Source organism: Episyrphus balteatus, chromosome 1, assembly GCF_945859705.1.
Source record: "Episyrphus balteatus chromosome 1, idEpiBalt1.1, whole genome shotgun sequence".
In the NCBI taxonomy this organism is placed as follows: domain Eukaryota; kingdom Metazoa; phylum Arthropoda; class Insecta; order Diptera; family Syrphidae; genus Episyrphus; species Episyrphus balteatus.
Window position 1 is genome coordinate 78,675,799 of NC_079134.1, and position 27,461 is coordinate 78,703,259.

Here is a 27,461-nt window from a genome sequence, read left to right on the forward strand (position 1 = left end):
TAGAGACTATTAAAAACATTTTCCTTATGAAATTACCTTTCCATAGAGGCCAAATTTGGGTGCCACTAGGTGCCACTGCGTTTTTTACTGGCAATTGAAAACTTCATTTGGTCGCAAAAATGATTTTCTTAAAAATTACTTAAAATAACAAAAAAAATATTAAAAATCAATGGTAACACTTACAGTTATAAATGATACCTTTTTTTAAAGCCAGAACAGTACGCTTAATTCTAGCTTTTAAATTAAGTTCTTTAAGTTAATTGTTTTTGAAATGATCGATTTCAATGTCAAAATTTTGAAAAAAAAATAAAAAAAAACACGTCCAATACTATTTTTGTCAAGACTGGGGATTTAAATACAAAATTGAATGATAAAGAAAACTGCCTTAATTGATTCCTTACCAAACACTGAAAACCATATGTTTCTATGTCTTCTAGTTTTCGAGAAAATTGAAAAGTAGAAAATCTCGTTTTTGTCAGATTTTTATTTATTTGGCTGCAAGCTAGAGATCTTTATCCGAAAAGACAAATGGAGAAAGTAAAATTAATTCGCAACACTTTTTGAAGTGAAAACTTCTTTAGTATCGTAGTGATTTGAAACACGATGAAACGAAAAAGCGACAGGAAAAATCAATCGATTATAACTTTTTTGTTTTTATAGATATAGAAAATTTGATTTAACTTTAATACGCATGCTAATAATTTTACCTTTCGTGTAATATATATCACACATAACGGTATGTGTTCTAAAAGTTACACAATCTAAAATTGAAAAACTTGAAAAATACCTCAAAACACCTGCTGGTCATCGGCAACAGATCTCTGTTGCCGATGACCAGCCATCAGTGTAGGAAGTACCGTAATATCAGTTTGGAATTTTGACATGGTTGGCTTTGGCTTTAAAAAATTCTTACTTTTTTTTTGTAGGTTTCGTAAAAATATGATTGAAGCGTCAATAATAAGATTTCAGATGATATAAAATTTATTATAAGTTGTCATTAAAAAAAATGGATTTAAAGGTGATGGGAAAAAAGTTAGATGTTTTCCATTTTGTTTTTCCAAGAAAAATGATTTTTTAAGGTTTCATTTCTACCACGTGTGAATTCCACACATGATTTTTTTTTTATAAATCTACTTCATAAAAATTACATTTGATTTGCTGACCTTGCTTCAGAAAAATGAATTTTCGTTATACATGGGTATGTAGCTTAAATGTTTTATAATAATGGCAGTTTTTAGCATTTCATACGAAGAATGTCACAGAATAGATGCCTTTACTAAGAAGAATCAGAGTCATTTAAGTGAGTAATGGCTCTCTTAACAGAATAAACTCTTGAAAAATTTGTGATGCCAATCTATTTTAAATTGTATAAAATGTGATAGAAGTGGTTTTTTGAGTATTTTTTAACTATAATTCGGGACAACAGTATTATGAGTTATTCGTTTCCATTTAATGTAATGTTCCAATAATACAAACAAATAAAAAAAATGCTTTAGGTACAAGTAAATTGTTAATAGCAGTTTTTATATTTTCTAAGAACAATATCTGGATCCTTTATTACTCTTACAATATTTTTAAAAGGGCGTGGCAGTGGGTGCAAATGAATAATAATGATTTCTTACGACTTAAGCTGTCATTCCTGAAAATTTCATCCAAATCGATTCAGTGGTTCAGTTTTTATTGAGTTTTTTCCGCACTCCCATACAAATTTCCCCAGTGTGCGCCGCCCCGCTTGCCCCAAGGGAGTGTACGCCCCTGGTAATTAGTCTGAGTGAATGAATCAACAGTTAATTTATGATAAAGTTCAATCTTCTGTCGTCAGAGATGCTCAGAAGATCAATAAAAAAAAAAAATAATGAGAGTAAGATTTTTAGTTAACGGTCAAAAGAGCATTTGTTGAAGAAAAAAAGAACATATGATATTTTTTTTGCTAGATTCATATTCAGGAGAGAAAATATAATTATTCTAACTGCATTATTTTTTTTTTGCATGTAAATTTATATTTTTTTTGAGAGTCCAAATCAAAGCTTCTTTGTGCGTGTTAAGTACTAACTTCGATAAGCTATATATTTTTGGAGGGGTCCGATGGGAAAAAAGTGTTTTTATTTAAAGAAAGTAAACAATTATACCTTTTAAAAAAAGTAAGTTTTTTTTGCAGAAGCCTGCTCTTTCTCTTGCAAAAAGTGTTTGTTTACGAGTATTTTTTACATAATGTGTTCCGCTAGGGAGCTTTTTGATGCTTGTTTTTCCAACCCAACAGCCCGATTGCGTGGTGTTTTGCAGTTAATGAAGTCAAAACTAAATATGCAATCAAATTTAGAGCCTGAAAATCAAGAAATCTTAGCAAAACACTTGTTTTTTTATTTTTTCCCGAATTCCCATACAAACAAGTTCCTGGATTGAATAATGTATACAAAAGTAGGCGTGGCAGGGGGCGAATAAGGTCGACACTATTTTGTATTTTTGAACTCGCCTAGATAATCAAATTTCTTCAATTTTATTCAAATTGTGCAAGCCGTTTTCTAGATATAAATATGCACACTCAGGAGTGGGCGTGGCAGGGGGCGTGGAAATTTCGCCAAAGTTTGTAAAACGTGTTGTAATAACATTTAAAAACAATTTTTTTTCCAAACTCAACTTATTTTCAAAAATTTGATTTTTTTCCAACATCTCCATACAATCGACGCACTGTGGGGCGTGGCAACCGCCCATTTCCGCTGAATTTTCATAAAATATTATAGAGCCTTTCTGATTATCGTAGATTATTGAAATTTGGTAGAATGGTAGAGCTGGTAGTTTATACAAAGGAAAAAATTTAAAGTTTGAGAACTTCAGCCAGATATTTTCAATTCTACAGCCATACCTTGCAAAAAGAAGTGAAATCACAACAAAAAAATTACTGTTAAAAAAAGAGCCAAGTTCACCTATGTTGAAATTATGCTGACACAAAAAGTAATGAGATGTAAAAGTGTACCAAGTTCTAAAGTTTGGGTTCAAATTCGTATCAATAAAATTTTGATTGGCAATTTTTGAAATAACTTTAAAAATCGGTAATCGCTGTTGGCTTTCGTATGTATGTTGATTTGGCCACAGAGAAACTGTTGAACTGTTTGGAACTACGTTGATTCGTACTGCTTGCAAGTTCTCCGTGCTTTTGGAACAATATACTCGGGGCTGAGTTTTGACCACTTTCAATGGTTTGCTGTGGCGCAGTACTTGTGGGTGATGATTTATGTCGGCAAAGAAATTTTTCAGTTTTTCAAATTTAGCATATTTTCTTCGCTCATCGCGACGATCCAAAGGAAACGAGAGTGAATGTTGTCAAAAACTTCATTTTAAATGGAATATATTTTTTGCAATTTCTTATCACATTGATGGTATAATTTACAGAACAAATATAATTATTATAAATTGTTTTGTTATGTAGTAAATAATTACCGATGGTTAACTAACTTTTTTGAGTGAAATTTAATTTTTTTTTTGACGTTTGTCAAAGTTGTGCTGTTGTGCTCTATTCACAATAACGTTTTGGGTGCGTTCATAGAGTTGTTACTTAATTTCCTAGCTCATTTCATCGAAATGAGATGGAAATTATCTCATTTCAAATTTGAAATTTGTATGTGAAATTATCTCATTTCGAACCTTATTTGGCAAATTTGATCGAAATCATCTCATTTGCCCTAGTGAAAACAGGCTATAAGCCTTAGTTACATTGGCTCAAAAAGTGAAAAAGTACAAAAGTGAAAATTTTCAAACGCATTTATGTATAGTTTTTAGGGCTGGAAAACTAAAACAAATGATGAGGAAAGCTTATTTTTTGGTCTAAAAAACAATTTGTATACTCTTTTTCAGAAAAAATTGCGCTCGCCAGAAAAACGCCTTTAAGCCTTTAACTTCATTGGTTCAAAAAGTGAAAAAGTACCAAAGTGAAAATTTTCAAAAGCAAATTTGAACAGTTTTTCGGAGTGGGAAATTAAAACAAATGATGCAGGAAGCTTATTTTTTTGGCCTAAAAATCAATTTTTATACTCTTTATCAAAACAAAATTGCGCTAGCCAGAAAAAAATATTTTCACTTTTGTACTTTTTCAAAAAGTGTTGTATGTAGTTAAGCTTAACTAGTTAAGTTAAGCTTAACTACATACACCACTTTTTGGAAAAGTACAAAAGTGAAAATATTTTTTTTCTGGCTAGCGCAATTGTTTTTTGAAAAAGAGTATACAAATTGTTTTTTAAGACCAAAAAATAAGCTTTCTGCATCATTTGTTTTAATTGTCCAGCCCGAAAAACTATACTAAAATGCGTTTGAAAATTTTTACTTTTGTACTTTTTCACTTTTTGAGCCAATGTAGTTAAGGCTTAACTATATTGGCCACTTTTTGAAAAAAATTAAAAAAGTGAAAAAGTGAAAAGCTTTACAAAAAGTGAAAAGCTTTTACACACATACCATAGCGACATCTCCTCGCGAAAAAGAGTTCATTATTTTTTTTTGAGCTGGTAACACTTATGAATTTAAGTGACATTTGTCAGTTAAAAAAAAAATAAACAAACGACTCGTCGACTCAATGTAGGTGAATGTTGTAACCCATTTTTCCAGTATAATCTGTAAAAATAAAGTTTTAAAATACTGTAAAACAAATAATTTACAAAAAAACTTCCACTTTGGTGCTGATATTCATTTGTGACTTCTATATTTTTTGCTACCAATAAAAAAAAAAACAATGTCAAAAAAAGGCGTTTTCATCAAAAGTTTTCTTTACAAGCGACATCTAGTTATCATTTTTGTTAACTCCCTATTTAAATGTGTTGGTGTTTTCAAAAATTGAACAATTTTCAAAAAGTGAAAGTTAAAACCTTTTTAGATTTTACTTTTGTTTTTCTGAGATAGAAGATAGAATTTCGGAGTGTGTTGGTACAAGACAAAACATTTTTCCACTTTTGTACTTTTTGAAGTTGAATGTAGTTAAGCCTTTAATCTGTTAATTTTTCTTTGCGTTTTGTTCTTCAAATTTGTCATATGAACGAAAAATTGGCGGGTTGTCAACTTTACAAAGTTAATGGAGCTTGAATTTAATCTTGTTTGTTATATTTCAGACAAGAGTGATTGCTTATCATGGACACTGCAACAGTGCAATCATAAAGAAAACCTAAAATTTATATTTCATCTCCCAAAAATATGTTCGGGGTTTCTTTTCTTCAAAGACTCATCCAAAATCCATGGTTACACCACAATATGATCAAATAACATAACGATTTTTTGCTAGAACTTTATCCCTTGCAAGAAGGTATTTATTTCATTAATTGATATTATACATGTGATTGGCTCATATGCAAAAAGAAATACAAATATAGTTAACATTTTTTCTACACAAAAATGTGAAGATTGTACTGAAGGAGCACTAATCATGAAGAGCAAATTAATATGATAGTTGGAAACATAGCCGTTGATGAAGATGCTGAAAATGTTGACCTTTGCAGTACCTTCTGTGCTTTGACGACAACCAGTAGAAGATTATTCTGCACTTGATCTTGGAATAATTGAAAAAAGTATTTGGTTATTACATTATTTTTATTGTGCAAAATAAAAATTTGTGGCAAATAATACTCACAGAATAGAGCCATCAAATGGATCTCTTTTATTTCTCCTTTTTTCTGATTGTGACTAAGTTTTTGGGGAAAAACTTGAATGCTATGGAAATAAAAAATGTAATTAAAGTTATTTGCATGTAATTTTTCTGAAATTAAATTCATTTATATTTTTTAATTATTAATTATTATTTTACCTGAATGAAAAACAAATGTATTCTTATGACTTCTGATTTTTTATGTGTATATGTAGTTGCTTATTTTTCCCACCAGTGCACAGTGTGGCCAATCACGAATCTAGCTGGACAAAATTAATAACTCGCGTTAAATCGACTTTTTTTCTAAACAGTTTTAAACAAATTAATGTGAATAGATAAAATTCTATAAAAAAGAAAGATTTTTTAAAAAATTTCTGCAAAAAGTGGGTCAAAATGGGGATGAAAAAATACATTTTTATAGTATTTGAACTTATGTTTCCATAAACATATTCTATGATTGGATATACTTAATTATTTAAAAAAAACGCTTAAAAATCTCAATAAATAAAAGCTCTATTGTTATTCACGAAAAAAGAGAGGCAGAATAATTAGTTTTTATTAAGAAATAGAACTTTTACACACGTCTTTGACAGGTGACATACATGATTTATTTTCCCAATTAATCCAGTCAAATAAGGGTTTAACCTCGGAATGAATGTTAGTAGACATTTTTTTTGCTCAATATCTTCCTTTTGCCATTCTATAACATATCTCAAAAGTCTAGAAAAATCTCATGCCCGCTTGTCGCGATTTCAAGGTCTAATCGCGAAATGGAGATTTTCAAAATTAGCAAAAATAGGCTATGGTATTATATACACATATGATACATGATTTCAAGGTATTTTTTTATGCTGATTCCAAAAAATCTAAAATCAAGGCAATCTGACGTCTCTAAAAAAAGTTATACCTGTTTTTCATCTTTCAACCCATATTATTATAACAGTTGCTAACTTACTACCGAAAAACCCTTAAAAGTAATGGTAGCGGAATCATATTTTGTATGAGGGTTTTCATGTCCATTATCATTTAGAATCAAAACAATGCAATGCAAAAAAAAAAACATTTATATCTATGACAAAATGGTATTTTTTGAGAAAAGGGGAAATTTTGGGATGTGCACTAAAAAACATCCTGGTATACAATCTTGGAATTAGTGCTAATAGGCTAATTTTTTTGTTTCTATCTTTGTTTGGATATTCTATAACTTATGTCAAAAATCTAAAAAATCTCATGTCCGCAAGTTCTAATTTTCCAGGTTAAACTAAGTTAGGTGCAGATTTAAAAAAAATAATAAGAAAACTTTAGATTCTTATATGTATACCAACATAACCCATATCATTTCAAGGTATTTTTTAACGCTGATTCCAACAAAACCCACAAACAAGTCAATATGACCATCCCTGAAAAGTAATGTACCTTATTCATGTTGACCTGACACAAATATCTGAAGAGTAGTTCATTGTATATATATTTCTATAGTACTATCAATCCATGAAAATACTTTAGCGACATCTTTTGGTAGATCTGCACTTCAATTTTCTGCATAAGGTTCAAACATAAAATAAACTAGCGATCCCAGCGGTGGCGACGCAAAATAGAAAATTCTACTTCATGAGAGTACTATCAGAATATATATACAATGAGTAGTTTTTCATTTTTTTCAAATCTGCACCTTATCTTCAAACCAAGAAAATTAGGACTTGCGGACATGAGATTTTTTTAGATTTTTGAGGGTAGTTAAAGAATATCCTAACAAAGATTAAAATGAAAAATTAGCCTATTAGCACTTATTCCTAAGATGAACAAGAATCTTCTTTAGTGCATATCCTAAAATTTGCCCCTCCATCAAAAAATACCATTATTTCGTAAATATATATATTTTTTGTAATGGATTGTTTTGATTTTTAATAATGATGGATTCTAAAATCTTCATGCAAAATTTGGTTCATCTACCATAACTTTTAAGGGTTTTTCGGCAGTAAGTTTGCAACTGTTATAATAATATGAGTTGACAGATGAAAAACAGGTATAACTTTTTCCAGAGACGTCAGATTGTCTTGATTTTAGATTTTTTGGAATCAGTATTAAAAAATACCTTGAAATCATGTATCATATGTGTATATAATACCATAGCGTATTTTTGCTAATTTTGAAAATCTCCATTTCGCGATTTGACCTTGAAATCGCGACAAGCGGACATGAGATTTTTCTAGACTTTTGAGATATGTTATAGAATGGCAAAAGGAAGATATTGAGCAAAAAAAATTTCTACTAACATTCATTCCGAGATTAACCCCTTTTTTCTCCTTATTTTACTGTATTAAATATCATTCTTTGAATTAAAATTTTAGCAATGATTTTAATTAAATATGTTTCACAATCATAAAAAATTGCATCACCTTTAAAAATATCTGCAGATAATTTGAAAAAGTAACTCCTTTTTGTGCGATGAAAAGTTGAAACATAAGGGCCTATTAAAAACAACTGTGTTTATATTACCTTCGATGTTTTTCAAGCTAATAATTCTCTACATTTTTTCGTGACCCTATTTCTGGCCTTTTACACTTGCTTGCTTTTTGCATTGAACTTGTTTAAGATGTTCCGACAGAAAAGAATCATTCATCAATGATAATGCCTCATTAGTTGAAAATTCCAGTGGTTTAGTGGTTCCAGAGGATTTCCTAATGGATAGGTACACTTAGGAGACTTTTAACCTTCCGTTTATTATATTTTTCCCGTTTTTATTTTTTAAAAATTTTTTTTTACTTTTGTTTCACTATCTACTGCTTTTTTTTATTTAGTTACCTTTTATTGGTCAAGTAAAATGAAATTCATGTTTAAAGAGCGGTCCAATGTGTCTTCCACCTTTTTTGTCTTTTTTTCGCTTAACTTGAAGCACAAAACTTTTATATATGTTTTTAATTTTTGTTTATCGTCAAAAATGTTCCAAAGATGATACCTGCTCATTAAAAGATAAAAAAAAACTGTCTTTTTGATCTTATTTGGCAGTTTTGACACATTTTTCGAAAATTTGTTTTTTTGAAAATTTTGACTTCATTTTGAAAAGTAAAAAAAGTTGTATGGCGGTCGAGAAAACGTGAGACATGTAACTAGTTAATCTTAATGACAACACTACACAAAACATTAATTAATTAAATTCAGACCGGAAAAATTAACTTTACCTCTATTTGAAAAACAAAGATATTTTTTGTTTTCACTTTCTAGCCTTCTTACAGATTTTTTTTTTTTTATTAGTTGCAATGGTAATTAATAAATACAAATTATAATACTTTACTTCCAAATGTAGATTAACAATTAAAAAAAAACATAAATGAATAAACGTCAATCTGGTAGACGGCATGATGCCAAACCATTTATAATACAAATTATATTTTTATGAAGGAATATTTAGTCAATAAAAATAATAAAAATAAATAAAAATATTCAAGGAAAAAAGTATGCGCGACAAAACTTCGAAAATTTGGGAAACTATTATTTTGACTGGGTACACTCTTGCTGCTTCTCCTGTGGCGGTCTTCAGACGGTAGCTGTTGGTGTTATGTAGCCATGTATCTTTACCAAGTCTCTTCGTACAATAGAGGCGGTGGCACCGGTGTCAATTGTAGCCACGTGTTGTTCGCTGTTTATGATTGCCTCCACTGTCAGACTTTTGTTGTCTCGTTTAGTCTGTGAGACTTGAATTGTGGTTCTGGGGCCATCGATACCAGAAACCAGCTTCTGCCCCTCGAAGTTGGTTCTTACTCGTTTCCCCGAATGGGAATCAAGCTGAGCATGAGTGTTGGTTGTATCGCTTACGTGTTGTTGGGCAATATTCCTATATCCACAGTGTTCGCAAGTAGTTCTTGTTGGTGGCAATCTGCACTGCTGCTGGAGATGTCCTGTCTTGTTACAGTTCCAGCATCGAGCAGCTCCGTCTCGTTGGTTTCTTTGGAATGCGAGTTTTTGACAAGAGCATTCCTCCACTGCAACTTCGTGCGAACGCTAATGCTTCAGGAAGGGAACGTTTTCCAGCTGTTCGAATTGCTCGCTGAAGATTTATATCAGATACAGCACGTACAAAGGCTTCTGTTGCAAACTGATTGATAATGTCGTCTCCTGCTGTCGGATATGCCAGATGAGCTAACCTTTCAATATCTGCTTGGAGTTGTTGCAGAGTTTCTCCTCTTTTCTGGACTCTTGTATTGAGTTGGACGCGGAAGACTTCCTGCATATGGCCATCTCCAAAGCGTTTTTCAATGACCTGGACAAGAGCGTTAAAGTTACCATTCTTTTCTGGTGGTAAAGTTTGTAACAACTCAGCAGCAGGACCTCTAAGAGCAAGAGTCAGCGCTATACATTTGTCTTCGTCATCCCAGCCATTTGTTGTGGCAGCTACCTCAAACTGTTTCTTGTAGATCGACCAAGAACTTTGTCCATCAAAGGTTGGTGGATGCATTTCTTTCTTCTTTAAATACTCACCAGAACTTTCTCGCACCTTAATTTTCCGAACCTTGTCAAGTTCTTCGGTAAAACTTTGCATTTTAACTTCCATTCCTTTCAATTTGTCATCGAATTTTGTTTCTTCTTTCTCGAGTTTTTCTTCAACTTTCTCGAACTTTTCTTGAGATTGTTTTTCAACACCTTTGTTGGAAGCATCAAGAGCAACGAAATTGTTCTCGATAGCATCAAGCTTACCTTCGATGAGGTTTTTCTGTTCATCTAGAAGGTTCTTTTGCTCTGTGCGTTTTTGTTCCATTTGTTCTCTCTGTTCTTTGCGTTGTGTCTCAATTTTTTCGAGAACACTACTCTGTTGTTTTTCTAATTGTTCTCTCTGTTCCTTGCGTTGTGTCTCAATTTGTTCAAGAAGATTTTTCTGTTCACCCTTCTGTTCATTACGTTGTGCCTCAATTTGTTCGAGAAGATTTTTCTCGAACTTAGCAAGGAGAACAGACATCATGGACGACATGTCGGAAGCGGAACCAGTACTTACTTGTTCTTCTGTCATTTCAACTTCGAATTGAAATGTATCCAAATTTTCGTTCTTTTGGGTTAAATAATCCTGCAGACGAATAATGAGGTCATTTTTCGATCCAGCAGTAGGAAGACCTCGCTTAGTTAATTCCGCCTTAAGTTCAGTCAAACTTAACTGATTTAATGTTTTACCCATTTTATCTCTTTTTTTTTAAACGCGAGAACTTTTTCGAATTTTAACACTTTGTTTATTTCTATAACAAACCCGCACTTTCTCTTTATTCGCGAAATTATCTAAATCGCACAATTAAAAAAGTTTTATTCCACTTTTCCGACACCAATGTAATGTTTTATTTCGGGTTCACTTATTTAATTTCCACTTATATTTCCGTTCAAATAAGAACACACTTTATTTCAACTCAATTTACTTTTATTATTCGCTCAAACAAACACACTTTTAAATCACTTTATTTACTACTAACAATTCGCAACACTTTATTCCACTTTGTACTGTACTCTTTCACTTTCACGATTAAACTGTATCCGGTCGGTGTCTACGCTGCCCTTTTATTCCGGAATTTCGAGATTCGAGAATGTCTTCGAAGGTTCTCGTCTTTGCTTCTCGAAACTTCCTTTCCAGGAGGGGTGCTTCATACTTCCAGTCTAGTGGGATATTTTGGGATGTGTTCAGAGGGTAGTTTCTTAATTATAGTCTAAGAGCCGGGAGCAGATTTTTTGCGTGAGAGGTAACCGATTCATATTAATATTAGAATATGGTGATGACGAAAACGAACGTCTGCCAGCATGTGTCTGCGCCTTTGCTGAGAAAAAGTGCATCAAAAGTACATTTTTTCTGAAAATTGATTTAGTGAGGGTAACCACCTGGAAACAATTGGAACCTGACGCCCTCGTCGCCCTGATTACAAAAACACCCATGACAGACGTTTTAACCGCGCCCAAATACCCGACAGACGAGTCCGAAAACGCGTTTTTTTACACGTTTTTAGGGATTGGGGTAACCACCTAAAAACAATTGGAACCTGACGCCCTCGTCGCGCTGATTACAAAAATACCCATGACAGACATTTTATCCGCGCCCAAACACCCGACAGACGAGCCTAAAAACGCGCATTTTTACGCGTTTTTAGGGATTAGGGTAACCACCTAAAAACAATTAGATCCTGTAGCCCTTAACTCCCTGAATGCAAAAATACCCACGACAGACATTTTATCCGCGCCCAAACACCCGACAGACGAACTTGAAAACGCGATCTCTTACGCGAACGCAAGGGCTTGGGGCAACCACTTGAAATTAGTCTCATTCTGTTGGTCTTGACTCTCTGGTTTCAAAAATACCCATGACAGACGTTTTAGCTGCGCCCAAACCCCCAACAGACGAGTCCTAAATCGCGATCTTTTCGCGAAATAAGAAACCAAGGACTTGAGGTCACCACTTGAAATTAGTCTCATCCTGTAGCCCTTGACTCCCTGATTGCAAAAATACCCATGACAGACGTTTAACCTCCACCCAAACCCCCAACAGACGAGTCATAAATCGCGATCTTTTTCGCGAAATAAAAAAGCAAGGACTTGGGGTAACCACTTGAAATTAGTCTCATCCTGTAGCCCTTGACTCCCTGATTGCAAAAATACCCATGACAGACGTTTTATCCGCGCCCAAACACCCGACAGACGAACCCAAAAACGCGATTAAACTTAATTGAAGATTTTTGTGAACAAAAATTTTATTTTCAAAAATTTTGCTTAAGTTTCATACATTTACTAATGCCAAAAGATTGGCTAGGCAATTAAAGGAAAACAACTATATGAGTGAAGGACAATCTTCCATGGCTTAAGTCTAGTACGCAGATCACGCTAAAATTTATCTTTCATACAAATTTCCTCCAAAGATAAATTTTAGCGAGGATTTTTAGCCAGGTAGTACGCAGTTCACGCGCTAAATTCGAATTGTCATCTACTACTTTTGCAAAAAGTCTCCACACAATTTAGCTCGCGAAATAATGCTGAGCGCATTTTTTCACAGATAAATTTTGACATTTTTGTGGTCGTTGTTGTTGCTGCAAGGAATAAGAGGCAAAAAAAAACCTTGGAATATATAAAAGAAGAGGAACAAAACAAAATGAGAGCGTAAAAAAGGTATTCTGCAGGTAAAAAAAAATATGTATGTAATATTGAATGTAAGCAGGTATAAGTAAATGAAACTGTGATTCAGCCGTTTTTTTTTAAATTTAAATTTATCTTGGCTTTTAGCGAACGTGTGTAGAGATAAAAATTGTCGAGATAAAATTTAGTTTAGCGCGATCTGCGTACTGGGCTTTAGGCGATAAATGCAATATGTAGAAATGAGATTCTGGCTTTTTAAAAACGTGTATGCAAATATTGTAGGTGCTGACCATTGTGTTCAAAATATTTTGTGTTTGAAGTCAATTTGTGAGAAAATTACATTTATCGCCTAAACGATGGAAGATTGTCCATGACTCTCAAATAGTTGTTTTCCTTTAATTGCCTAGCCAATCTTTTGGCATTAGTAAATGTATGAAACTTAAGCAAAATTTTTGAAAAAAAATTTTTTGTTCACAAAAATCTTCAATTAAGTTTAATCGCGTTTTTGGGTTCGTCTGTCGGGTTTTTGGGCGCGGATAAAACGTCTGTCATGGGTATTTTTGCAATCAGGGAGTCAAGGGCTACAGGATGAGACTAATTTCAAGTGGTTACCCCAAGTCCTTGCTTTTTTTTTTCGCGAAAAAGATCGCGATTTATGACTCGTCTGTTGGGGGTTTGGGTGGAGGTAAAACGTCTGTCATGGGTATTTTTGCAATCAGGGAGTCAAGGGCTACAGGATGAGACTAATTTCAAGTGGTGACCTCAAGTCCTTGGTTTCTTATTTCGCGAAAATATCGTGAAATAAGGGCACAGCTAAAACGTCTGTCATGGGTATTTTTGAAGCCAGAGAGTCAAGACCAACAGAATGAGACTAATTTCAAATGGTTGCCCCAAGCCCTTGCGTTCGCGTAAAAGATCGCGTTTTCAAGTTCGTCTGTCGGGTGTTTGGGCGCGGATAAAATGTCTGTCGTGGGTATTTTTGCATTCAGGGAGTTAAGGGCTACAGGATCCAATTGTTTTTAGGTGGTTACCCTAATCCCTAAAAACGCGTAAAAATGCGCGTTTTTAGGCTCGTCTGTCGGGTGTTTGGGCGCGGATAAAATGTCTGTCATGGGTATTTTTGTAATCAGCGCGACGAGGGCGTCAGGTTCCAATTGTTTTAGGTGGTTACCCCAATCCCTAAAAACGTGTAAAAAAACGCGTTTTCGGACTCGTCTGTCGGGTATTTGGGCGCGGTTAAAACGTCTGTCATGGGTGTTTTTGTAATCAGGGCGACGAGGGCGTCAGGTTCCAATTGTTTCCAGGTGGTTACCCTCACTAAATCAATTTCCAGAAAAAATGTACTTTTGATGCACTTTTTCTCAGCAAAGGCGCAGACACATGCTGGCAGACGTTCGTTTTCGTCATCACCATGACTGGGACTTATTCTAATATTAATATGAATCGGTTACCTCTCACGCAAAAAATATGCTCCCAGCTCTCGGTCTATTACTAAAGGTCCGTTCACATTTCTACCTTTGCAGTAGTAGGTAGTGTGTTCAGACTTTTATCTTAAAAGTAGTTCAGTAATTCATCGTTACAATATCCTGCATTTAAGCAACACAATTCAATTCAAACTATTTTTTTTTTATATCAGCATTTAAGCCGTTCAAATATATTTGAGTCAAATGGACAAACTAATTTAATTTAACCTCTAGACACAATTAATTTTACCAAATTCAGTTTTATTTGATTATTTCATTTTTCCTCTTTATTTGGATTCTTTTAAAACATTAGATGATTCCTGCTTTTTGGTTATTACTTGTTTCCCTCTTTTTTTCCTTCCAGCTTTTATTTTATATTCATAATTTTTTTTTTAAATCCTCGTCGCCAATGTAGTGCCTTTAATAAAACACGTATTTCAGTTGATTGCTACACATAGAATAATTTTTAATTTCAATTTTTACTGAATATTTATTCAGTGTTGACTTTGTAAAAACTATTATTATCCTTCAATCTTTAATACACAGTTACAATACTACAAGAATAAAAAAATAAAAACACCAGAAATTTTATTTGGGAAAAAGCATACGAAAAAACCCAATTTATTTTATCACAAGAAAACCTGGCGGACTCATGCCGTGTACAATACTAAACTAAGTACAGAGCTCATTTCCACTCAGATAAAGGATGAAGTTTCTTTTGTTTGCTCTTTCGTATAAAAAATAAGTATAAATGTAGAAAGTAAAATGTGAAAACATAAGGCCGAAGCTGGATTTTTTGGGGCCGAATTAAAACTCGAACACTTGTGTTCGATACAACCTTTTCTCGATTTTCATCGTGAGATCCATTTCTCTTTAATCCATGTTGACTTTTCGCATTAAATAACAAAAAGACTTCCCGATCAGCAGCGTGTTAGTGTGACCTTTTTTTTTTCTTTTTATTTGATGCTAATTTTTTTTATTAGAAAAAAATTAAGAAAAAGAAGATGGTGAGAAAAAAATTCCGGAGGAAAGATACACCTTTCCTTGAATTTCAAAAACTAAGAAACTTATAAAAATTCGGTTTTGTAAATTTTTTTTTATTAGAAAAAAATTAAGAAATTGGGGAGAGAAAAATTCCGGAGGGCCAGTTGTACAAATATTTAATCCATGGTTCAGCAACTTTTATCTTCTGAATTAGGTGGTAAAATTGATTTTTAGCACTGGTGCTAGGTCTATATAGGTTAAAATAGCTAAATCCATTCTTGAACCGAAGCCGAAATCGGCGAGTTAAATTCTTGATCCGAGGCTGAACCACGTTTGAAAAACAGGCCATCAAAAACTTATTGTTGAAGATATGGACTGAACCATGTGTATGATATATCAGAATATATGTTTATGTTAATAAGATTACTTGTTCCAAAATTACTGTGTTGAAAATATGTTTTTCTATATTTCAATTGTCAAAATATTATAAATATTTTCAGTTTTCTAATTTTGTATCTCAATTATTAATATTAAGAATTTTGAGGAATTAACTTTTAACGTTCCTGACTTTGAATTGGACTTTTATTCAGTCTTTCATTTTCCTTCCCATCTTCAATCGAACATTTTGGTGCCGAAACCCGGGAACGTTTCTGTTTAAATTCTCGAAGTTTTTATTACTAAAAAATGACTACAAGATCAAGATCCTTGTCCAAAAAGCTCTTGAATCAGCAACAATCTTTGCTCATTCAAATTGAGAAGAGCCTTCTCAAACATCGAGAAGTTGCACCAGATATAAGGACATCATCATCTATCAAGAATCGCATTTCTTCATAGAAATCCAAGTACGACAGCTTCAAAGAAAATCATATCATAATAATCGATGAAGATGATGAAACCACTTAGACGTACAACGATGAAGACTGGATGAGTAGATTTGAAGAGATTTATATTAATGGTCGTTCTGAATTAGAAGATGATCTCTTAGTTCTCATGCTACCCGCTCCACATTCCGATTTCCTACCGAATTCCCAAGGGATACAAAATCAAACCATGAATCCAACACTGTTGAACACTATACCTTGCCAGGAAGTAAATCTTGGGAAAATCCAAATTCCTACCTTCGACGGCACGTATAGTAATTGGTCCTTGTTCAACAGTTTGTACAAATCTATGATTCATGAAAACCAATCCATCGGTTGTATCCAAGAATTTTACTATCTACGGAGATCTCTGACTGGTGATGCCCTCAAAAGCATTGGAGAAGTTCCGTTGGTAGCTGAAAATTATCAAGAGGCATAATGATTTATTATGTGAGAAGTACGAAAACAATCGTGTTCTCTTTTCTAAGCACATGAAATCATTTTTTTCTTTGCCAATCATCAAGTCTGAAGATGCCGCAAGTTTGACTCAGTTACTAAATGTATCCAAAGAATGTATCTGTGTTCTAAAATCATTTGGTTTTGAGTTGAAACATTTTGAACCTATACTAGTGTATTATCTGGCTGAAAAACTTCCTCATGATACACGAGAATTTTGGGTACAATCTTCTGGTCAAAAGAAAGACGTACTGACTTTCAAAGAAATATCTGATTGCATTGAAATTCGAATTCGCACCATTGAAGAAATGACACCGAACAAATCCAATTGGGAGAATTCAGTATCTAAATCATCTATGAAGGAATCATCTCAAGGATTCAATAATTCCAACAGATCCAAACAACCAAAAGCTTTTCATTTCAAGACTCCGAAAGAATCAAAACTATCAATCAAGTGTTGTTTATGTTAAGGTGATCATGTCATCCGTCAATGTAAAAAGTTTCTCGCTTTATCGACTACAGACAGAGAACAGGTAATTCGAAAGCAAAATTATTGTTTTAACTGTTTTGCCAGATGAAAAACTGTACCAGTATTCGTAATTGTGCTAAATGTGGCAACCGTCACAATACTTTGCTTCACAATCCTGCTATTCATTTCCCAAGACAATTACCTTCCTCTGAAACCTCAACATCCAAAATAAGTACCTATTCCGATAACGCTCATGCCAATTTTCACGTCAAACCAACAATATCAATTCAAAGCGAAGTGTTAATAGCAACTATCATAGTACATGTCAAATCTTACGACAATACTATACATCGATTTCGAGCACTTTTTGATTCAGGTTCATAAGCAAATCTAATGACTGAGCAAACTGCTCAAACCCTGAAGTTACTTCGAGGTCCTATCCGTGCGAACATAAGTGGCCTAGCACCTACATCTGAGACAAAATCGAGAAGTAGCGCTGTTCGAAAAGTATCAAAATTTACAATTTCTTTTTGCGATCCGATATTGCCTCCATGTTTCGAAAGTTCTTAGAACTGGAGAGTTTCCCAGACAAACGCATCCTTTCACCGGATGAAAAATGGTGTGAATCATTTTATGCTAAAACTTATCGTCGTAATGAAGAAGGGAGATTTATTGTTCATTTACCTTTTAAAACATAAATCTGCTGCTTTAGATTCAAGATTTGGAGGAATAAATAGTCAATTGCAGCTAGAACGAACATTTATCAAGAACCCAGAACTCTACTTAAAATATAAAGAAGTCATGGCCGATTACGTCCAATAGGGACATATGCATCGAGATTCCACAACTGAACAAGACCACATCGAAAATCTCACTCCTGATTCGATATCATATAATTGCAATTATGTATATCCCACACCATGCAGTCATAAAAGAAGATAGTTCAAATACCAAATTGCGAGTCGTCTTTGATGCTTCTAAAAAGACGACGAATGGAAATTCACTAAACGACATCTTATTCACTGGACCTGCCTTACAAAATGACGTAATCAATGTTATCTTGAACTGGCGTTTCCACAAAGTTGCATTCAGCGCAGATATTGCACATATGTATCGTCAAATCCAACTGCCTCAAGCCGATGCTGAATTTCAACGCATAATTTGGAGAAACAGTCTAGATGAACCAATGCAAGATTATGCTATTAATACTGTGATGTTTGGAGGTTCCTGTTCACTATATCTAGCTATCAAGACTCTTCATCAATTAGCATCTGATGAGCAAGAAACGTTTCAATTAGCTGCAAAAGTACTTTTAACCGATATCTATGTAGATGAAATCTTTTCTGGCGGAAATGATTCAAGGTATGCTTCTAAATTACAAAATGAATTAAATACTCTTTTGAAAGCAGTTGCTTTTGAATTAAGAAAATGGGCAAGTAATTGTGCCCAGATATTATCATCAGTTCCACCTGAAGCTCGTGATATTCAACAACTTTTATCTCTCAATAAAAATGAAACTGTTAAACCTTTCATTCAGTTTGAAGTTTGACGTTACCAATTTACCTAAAACAAAAAGATCAGTTATGTCCGTTATTGCCCGGTTATATGATCCAAGTGGTTGGATTTCCCCAATTACACTGGTCAACAAAATTGAACTTTTTTTTGCCACAAGAACCAAGATATACTTTTCTATAGGTTTTTGATATGCTGAACTCGAATCTGAAGTCAAAAAAATTTGATTGGCATCCGTTTTTGAGATATAACCGTTATAAAATGCTGAAAAACGTCATTTTGGCTCTTTTCTAGCTTCTGTTTTTATGTGGGGTAATTCATTATAAACAAATTTGTACCGGTGATTATAAGAACAGATATTCTTGTTCCAGAAACTGTTTAAATTTTCCCGATATCTCTTTTATTGCTCGAGATATCTTAAGTTTCAGTTAGTAAGCCAAAGAGAAACTAAATTTAATCTAAAGATTAAGTCCCTGGTCATAATATTTTTGCCACAAGAACCAAAACATACTTTTCGCTAAACTCGAATCCGCAATCAGAAAAATTCTATTAGCTTCCCTTCTTGAAATATAACCGTTATAAAAAAAAAACCTTTTTTTTGCATTTTATAACGGTAATATTTCAAGACCGGAGGCCAATAGCATTTTTCTGATTGCGGATTCGAGTTCAGCAACTCAAAAACCTTTAAAAAAGTATATTTTGGTTCTTGTGGCAAAAAAAGTTTAATTTGTTTGGCGAGTGCTATTTCTGAGTCAAAGACCACTCCTTAAATTTTAAATATCTCGGGAAGTAAAAAAGATATCGGAAAGATTTAAACATTTTTTGAAAGAATAAAACCAGTTCTTATAGGAACAGTTACAAATTTTTTCATAAGGAACTACCCCACATAAAAACATAACCTCGAAAACAGCCTGAATGACGTTTTTCGGTATTTTCTAACGGTAATATTTCAAAAACGGAGGCCAATAAACATTTTCTGACTTCAGATTCGAGTTCAGCATATCAAAAACATATAGAAAAGTATATTTTGGTTCTTGTGGCAAAAAGCTTGTTGACCAGTGTTATTGTTGTCGCTAAAATCATTTTAAAGCGTTTATGGTTTTTTAAATTGGATTGGATAGTGAGATTCCCAATGAATTGATTGATTATGCAGGTCCAATCAACATTCGTCCAGCTAAAGGAAGAAAAATAACTTCAAGAAAAGGCTACATATGTATGTATTTTTATCTGTTTTTGTATTAAAGCAATTCATATTGAAGCAGTCAGTGACTTAACACCACAATCTTTCCTTGCAGCATTTTATCGATTTGTCGCTCGCCGTGGATACTGTCCTCATATTTACAGTCATAACGGAACTAATTTCGTTGGTGCAGATAAGATCCTTAAACGTAATAAATTGGTCAGTTTCAAACAGACATTCAAAGCAGATAGACGTGCAGCGGATAGTTTTAAACACTTAACAAAAACAACCACCAAATCTACCAGCGGAGGGTTTTATTGCAATGATTTTCATAAGTTTTATTACATTGTGGTAATAAAACCCGAAATCATTAGCAGAGTTAAGCTACCTAAGCCAACCCTTAATTAATGTGCGCATGAAAGTATTTCTTAAAATATTGTGCAAGGATTAAACTATGTGGTGCCATATAATAATAAAAGTTAAAACAATTATCAGCACCTAATTTAAAATGCTTGAGCCTTTTAATCTTGAAAGTGCGTTTATTGCCCTGGAGGAACTAATTAAGAAGATCGTCAACGACCTAGGTCCTGAACAAGGACAGCGAATCAATAAAACCCTGGGAAGTTTATCACAAAGGATGACCAAATTCAATTGCAGAAGAACAAAGACGACAAAGCCGGAGACGAAATGGAAACCGAAAGTGAAGAAAGCTCATCGACACACGTTGAAATTACTTCACTTCACACTCGCCGCCATTGAAATAGAAGATGAACTTAGGATAGAGGGTCTCCCAGTCATCAAAGTCACTGAATTCAAGTCAAAAAAGGCACAGGGCAAAGAATTCAACAACTTCGTCTTAGAACTAAGTAAGAGCTGTGACATCGCTGAGGTCTACTCAAAGACTTTGATAATGAACCACCGGTTTCATTGGGAGTGGTATAGGACCAACCACATCGTTCAATGCCGAAACTGCCAACGTTTCGGTCACGTTGTCACAAACTGCGGCGCCAATATGTTTGCGTTAGGTGCAAAGAAGACCATGAACCAGGACAATGTACGAGGAAGGAAAACACCGGATCGGATGTTTGGTGCGCCAACTGTAAGAAGGAAGGACATCCAGCTAGCTTCAAAGAATGCCCAACATTGAAAGCTAAGCTTACCGAAAGGAATAAGGTGCTGGTGGAGAAAAAGTCTCACCAGGAGTTTGCTGCTAAGTCAGCATGTACCATTACCCGGCCAGCAGTGAGCTGTGCAGCAACATCCAAGCCAACAGCATCAATGAAGAACTAAGCACAACAACAGCAAACCAGGACTCCAGCAAAAACCATCCCAGTTAAGGATGGACCAACTAAGCCGGACAGATCAGCCTTCCCATCAGTACCACCACCGATGAATCTTAACAACGAAGTTGAGCGCCTCTTCGGAAGTGACCTCTTGTCAGTGATACAGAAATCTCGGAGTGCTGTTTCATCTAACTATGGGCTACTGAGTGATAAAGATAAGTCCGCGGCCTTAGCCACCTTCATCTTCACACTATGTCATTAAAGAAGCTCCGCATACTGACGTACAATATCAATTCATTGTACAGCCTGGAGAAGAGGATATAATTCAACTTGTTCTTGAAGAACAAGGAAAAATATAAGCACCTTTGAAACCATCATCAAAAGGCTCTTGACCAGTGAAGCTACTGCCGTAATCTTAAACCTAGGAAGAGATGAGACACTCACCATAATAAGCGTGTACTTCAAATGCAATTCCACAGTCAAAAACATCCAGAGTGATTTACAGACCCTCAACGGCATACTCTCGAGAAGCACTTATGGACTCATCGGCGGTGATTTCAATGCTAGACATCACCTTTGGATGGATGCAACTATCAACACTGAAGGGAAGGCAATATCTGACTAGTTGGATTTCAACAGTGCCCAACACTCGCTAGTTGTAATTTCTCAACCGAAACCAACCTACCCAAGAACACCTTCAACATTGGACTTCTTCTCAGTAACATCAAATTTTGTCCATATTCATCCTGGTTTCTGCAACTTTATCTGTATTAACAGTATCCAGCGACTCGCACCATGAAGCTGTTCAGCTCAGTATTAAGCTTCATCAGCCCATCAACTTAGTGACACAACCAGTGGAACCCTTCATCAACTATAGGAGATTGGATATAGACAGGCTGCAGAGAGAGGTTGAACAATCCGTCACTTTCCCACCACACAACAGAAATCTTCAGAATGTTGAAATTGATGCTGCTATTGATTCCCTGAAAACGGCAATCACAAGTGCACTGGACAATCAAAAACAGCCGAAGACATCAAAGGACCGCTACCAGCATCTTCCAGTACACGTGCAAAATTTATACGCACACAGACAGCGGTTAAGGAAACGCCTCCAAAGGATCCACCAGCGGGACTTGAACACATCAAACGCCAACTACCGAACAGTGTGGAGTGAGCTGCAGTGAACAAACATCAAAATCCGTAACTCCATTCAACATTTCAACAACACACAGTTCCAGAAGAGACTGCAGTCAATAAAGCCCGGACCTGATGCCTTCAAGAATATCAACCGAATTGTTGGACAGAAGTCACTAATGCTGGAAGTTATAAACACCAACAATGGGGAAGCAACAACATCTCAGGAAAAAGCAGAAGCATTTGTAGCCCACTTCAGTTGACAGCCCAAACCTGAGTACCCCAGAAGAGATTGCCGAAATAATTAGCCTATCCAAACCTACGTTTCCAACTTCGTCATTAAGAGGCTCCCGTAAACAATATTAATCTTCTTAACCATTATCCTCAACAACTGCATTAACAACAGCTACTTCCCGCAGAAATGGAAAACTGCAAGAATCGTGGCAATTCCTAAGAAAGGTGCGAGGAACATTATATCTAATTACAGGCCAATTTCTCTTCTCAACAACCCAAGTAAGCTCTTGGAAGAGCTGACACTGAGCTCAAGAAGTTTTGCAGCAATTTCAACATTTTCCCAGACATGCTGTTCGGCTTTCGGGAGAAGCACTCCACACTGCATCCGCTCATGAAGTTCCACCAAGACATCACCTCAGCTTTAAACAACCAACAAGTTACCGTCGCATGCTTTCTGGATGTCGAGAAAGCGTATGGATAGAAGCCCTTATCCAAAAACTTCATTTACTAGGCTTTCTGTAGCACTAATAAAAATCCTTTTTTCTTTTCTTTCTTCTAGGAACTTCTTCGTACAAGTGGAGGATAGAAAACCAGATTTAAAGCTGGAGTTGCCCAAAGATCAAAACTTGGCCCCTTCCTCTATAGTATCCTGACGTCAGACCAGCCGCTTGCAAGTGAGTGCGAGAACCTGCTTTACGCTGACGATTCGCTCACATACTACAAGTCCGTCTTGCCAACGATAGCTGCCAGGAAAGTTGAAGCTCACATTCGAAAACTGTAGGATAAATGGAGTATCCGGATCAACTCATCAAAATCGGAATTACTGTGCTTTAGACGAACAGGAAGACGAAACATTCAGTCAGCTGCAAACTGTAGAAGAATCACACTAACACTACTTGATGGTACTAAATTGGCAGCCAAACGCAACGCAAAGTATTTAGCAATCAACTTTAACAAGCTCCTGAGGTTTAACCTACACTCTAGGTCTGTCCTGAAAAAAGCTAACCATGCTTTCCATCGCCTTCACCTCCTGATGAAGAAAAGAAACGGACAACGCTAAAACCCAGCAGCATGTATTAATTTACTATCAAAACGTTAACGGCTTACGGACCAAAACCAATATAGTCTATACAAACTTAACCAACCTCCCTCACGATGTAATTGTTTTAACAGAGACGTGGCTATGTTCATCAATAGCTAATTCTGAACTTTTCGATAGCAACTACCAAATTTACCGACGTGATCGTCATTCTAACTACGATTCAACCGTGGTTGGCGGAGGAATTATTATAGCCGTACAAAGTTCGTTAATGTGCTCTCTCGTCGATGACTTCCGACAATCCTTGCTTGAAATATTGTGCATGAAGATAAAAATGCCTAATGGTTTCCTCTACGTAGTGGCTACTTATATTCCGCCTTGCTCCAACAGTGATGTATATGATCAACTTTACGACTGCCTGGATGGCATAACTGAAAACATTGACCCTAACGATGAAATAATCATAGTTGGCGATTTCAATCTAAGTGATCTAAACTGGATTAATTCTAATGATAGCGGCGAATTTTTGCCTATTAATCTGTAGTCGTCCAAAGAAATCTCCCTCATAGATTCGATGGCTGCCCTTTGTTTAAATCAAATTAGTGGAGTTCCAAACAATAACAATAAAATACTGGACCTTATATTCTCTTCCGAGTCCTTAAACACGGACGCTGCTGTTACCCATAGTGATGTAAAACTTGTCATCGAAGATCGTCATCATCCTGCTTTATCGATATTTTTGAACTTGAATGTTTGTAACTTCTCGAATGCTTGTAATCTTGTTGAATTCAATTTTAGAAAATGTAACTTTGATGAATTGTTTAATCTATTAAGTCTCATTGATTGGGATACTTTGCTTAGTGGTTCAAACCTAGATAATAAGTTATTTAAGTTTCATAAAATAATATTTGACTGCTTTTTAGAAACCATCCCTTTACGTCATGTTAAAACTAAAGATAACTATCCCCCATGGTTCGATCGGCATTTGAAATCCTTGAAAAACAAAAGAAATAAGGCGTGGTTAAGGTTCAATCAAACTAAAACTGATAGCGACCTACTAAATTATATTGATTTTAAAAATGAATTTAACAACTATTCAAACTATCGTTACAATGAATTCCTAACCAAAACTGGAAATGATTTTAAAATAAATCCTAAAAAATTCTGGAATTTTGTTGATATTAAAAGAAATACTGATGGCTACCCAATATGTATGGAGTTTGATAAGTTTTCTAGCCAGGATCCTAAAGTTATATCCAACATGTTTGCGGAGTTTTTTATGAAGTCCTTTGAGAAAAATCTCCCATCTAACCCTCGATCCCCTCTGACATCTGAACAATATACCCACTTAGGACTAATACATTTTTCAATTACTGAATCTACAATTCGTGAACAAATTTTAAAACTTGACGACAGTCTAAGTTCTGGCCCTGACGGTTTACCGTCATTCATGTTAAAAAAATGTGCAAATCATTTATCTTACCCACTATTTATTCTTTTTAACCACTCTATTAAGTACTCTACATTTCCTGATCTATGGAAATATGCTTTCCTTAAACCTATTCATAAAAAAGGACCTAGTCACTTAGTTACTAACTACCGCCCCATAGCCAAACTCTCTGTTATACCTAAATTGTTCGAATTGTTAGTTTGTGATGTCTTATCTTTTAATTGTTCTTCTATCATTAGTGAAAATCAGCACGGATTTGTTAAAAAGAAATCTACTGTCACTAATTTGTTAGAATTCACAACGTTTTGTTTTGACGCTTTTGAAAAAAATCTGCAAGTTGATTGCATTTTTACCGATTTTAGCAAGGCATTTGACAAGCTTAATCATAGTATTCTTCTAAATAAACTGTCAAGAATTGGACTTAATGATTCGTTTATAAATTGGTTGTCTTCTTACCTCAGTGATAGACATTATAGTGTAATATTCAGACATAATCACTCAAATAATTTTGTCGTTAATTCCGGTGTACCTCAAGGCAGTCATTGGGGACCACTATTATTTGTTTTATTTATAAATGACCTTCCATCTTTTTTAAAAAACTCTTCTACATTAATGTACGCTGACGATGTAAAAATATTTCGGAAAATAAATTCATTGACTGATTGTAATCTTCTCCAAAATGACCTACTATGTTTTTGGGAATGGTGCAATAACAATCGTTTATTTTTAAATGTTGATAAATGCAAGACAATGCGTTTCACACGCAAGCATGATTTCATTGTTTTTGATTATATGTTAAACTCCTCTAGTTTACACGTCCAATCCAGCTTTTCTGATCTTGGTATAATCCTAGATTCAAAGTTATCATTTACTAATCACTACGATGCAATAATCAAAAAAGCTAATAGATCACTCGGTTTTATTAAACGTTTTGGAAGTGAGTTCCGTGATCCCTTCGTAATTAAATGTCTATTTTTTTCGTTTGCCAGATCTGTATTAGAATATGACTGTGTTATATGGGCCCCTTATTACAATGTTCACACAAATAGAATTGAAAGTGTCCAAAAGAAATTCATTAAGTTTTACCTTCGATTTCTTCCTCGGTCAAATTTAATTGAATGGCCTTCCTACCCTCAGAACTTAATTCTCTTGAATATCCCATCCCTTTCTGCTCATAGAGAGTTTTTACAGCTTTGCTTCATCGTTGGATTAATGAATGGATCTATTTGCTCATTCTCAGTTTTGGGTCGTTTGAGCTTTTACGCTGCCCGTGTCGGGTTAAGAACTAGATTGCCAATACGTCCCAGTTTTAGCAGATCGAACTATGGGTCTAACAGTCCGATTAATCAGTTGATTAATATTTTCAATAAACATTATAACTTAATTGACTCTGTTAACGTAATTTAGATTTTTCGTTAATTTTGTAAATTAGAAATTTAATTGTGTTATCTTTTTTTTTTTATACATAAATTCATTTTTTATTATTATTGTAATTGTTATTATTATTATATTATTATTATTGTACCTGTAACGTTAGGATTTTAACGTGCTCAATAAATCAAATCAAAGCAACCAACGAAACTCCTTATCTACAAGCAGCTGTTTCGACCTGTCATCGCATATAGCTTTCCGGTATGGTATACCATCTCCAAGATAGCCATGAAGGAACTTCAAATTTTTGAGAGGAAAATCCTGAGGATCTCACCGGACTTTACTTCAATCGACAGCGACAAAAATACTACAGCAACGATCGACTCTAAGAGGAAGCAAACATCATGACGTTGGAAAAGTATCTGCTGCAATCTGCAAAGCAACCACCCCAATCAGCTGATGAGAAGCATGAGAATCCAACAACAATATCCCGAACCCAGATACCTTAGTGCTTTGGATATTCTGGATGAACACATATTCCCAATCGAAAACGAGGAAATAGTTTACTTTTACGATACGCAGTCGGCCTACTTGCGCGGCTAAATGCCATACAACCCAACCCACCATAATCAATATAACAACTGGACAACCGGGACGGAACACCCCAAGGATAACCTAGTCGGCGGACTTGTAAAATTAAGAATATTCAATATTCATGTACTATATTTATTTATATTTTGTCTTTTATCCATTGTATAAGGTTAGGCCCCTATGTGCCAACAAATTTTATATCAATCAATGTATCTTATTAGAAATAAGTTAAGCTTAAGTCAATTGTATATAGTTTGTTCAATAAAACAACGTTAAGTAATCTAAATATCTCTTGGCATTTTATTCCTCCAGCTTCACCTAACATTGATGGTCTTTGGGAGGCTGGAGTTAAATCCATCAAATACCATCTTAAAAGAGTGATTGGAACATTTACCTTGACTTTCGAAGATATATCTACATTCCTATGTCAAATCGTATTGAATTCTCGACCGTTATGTCAGCTTACAAACGATCCCGATGATTTGGAACCTCTAACACCTGGACATTTCTTTATTGGTGAACAATTACTTTCTCCACCAGAAAGAAATTTGATTGACACAACTATAAGTCCTTTAAATCGTTTTGATCTTATACAAAAGATGAAACAAGTATTTGCAAAACGATGGAAAAAAACTATATATATATATTAGGGCGTTCGTTATTTTTGAATCAAGTTCCTAAGTGGAAAAACTGTTTCTAAATAATAAAAAAAAAATC

The 27,461-nt window shown here is 34.6% G+C and overlaps 1 protein-coding gene and 1 long non-coding RNA gene across 6 annotated transcripts in view; one reads left to right on the top strand and one right to left on the bottom strand.

Moving 5' to 3' along the window:
• Positions 1 to 27,461, top strand: part of LOC129905220 (receptor-type tyrosine-protein phosphatase mu) — a 1,191,339-nt gene that overhangs the window by 1,024,872 nt on the left and 139,006 nt on the right. The gene's annotated exons all lie outside the window — the stretch shown is intronic.
• LOC129905247 (uncharacterized) lies at positions 5,396 to 5,971 on the bottom strand. Its single transcript, XR_008770590.1, has 3 exons — positions 5,783 to 5,971; positions 5,609 to 5,688; positions 5,396 to 5,527 (listed from the first exon to the last, which is right to left on the bottom strand). It is a non-coding gene; the product is annotated as an uncharacterized LOC129905247 (long non-coding RNA).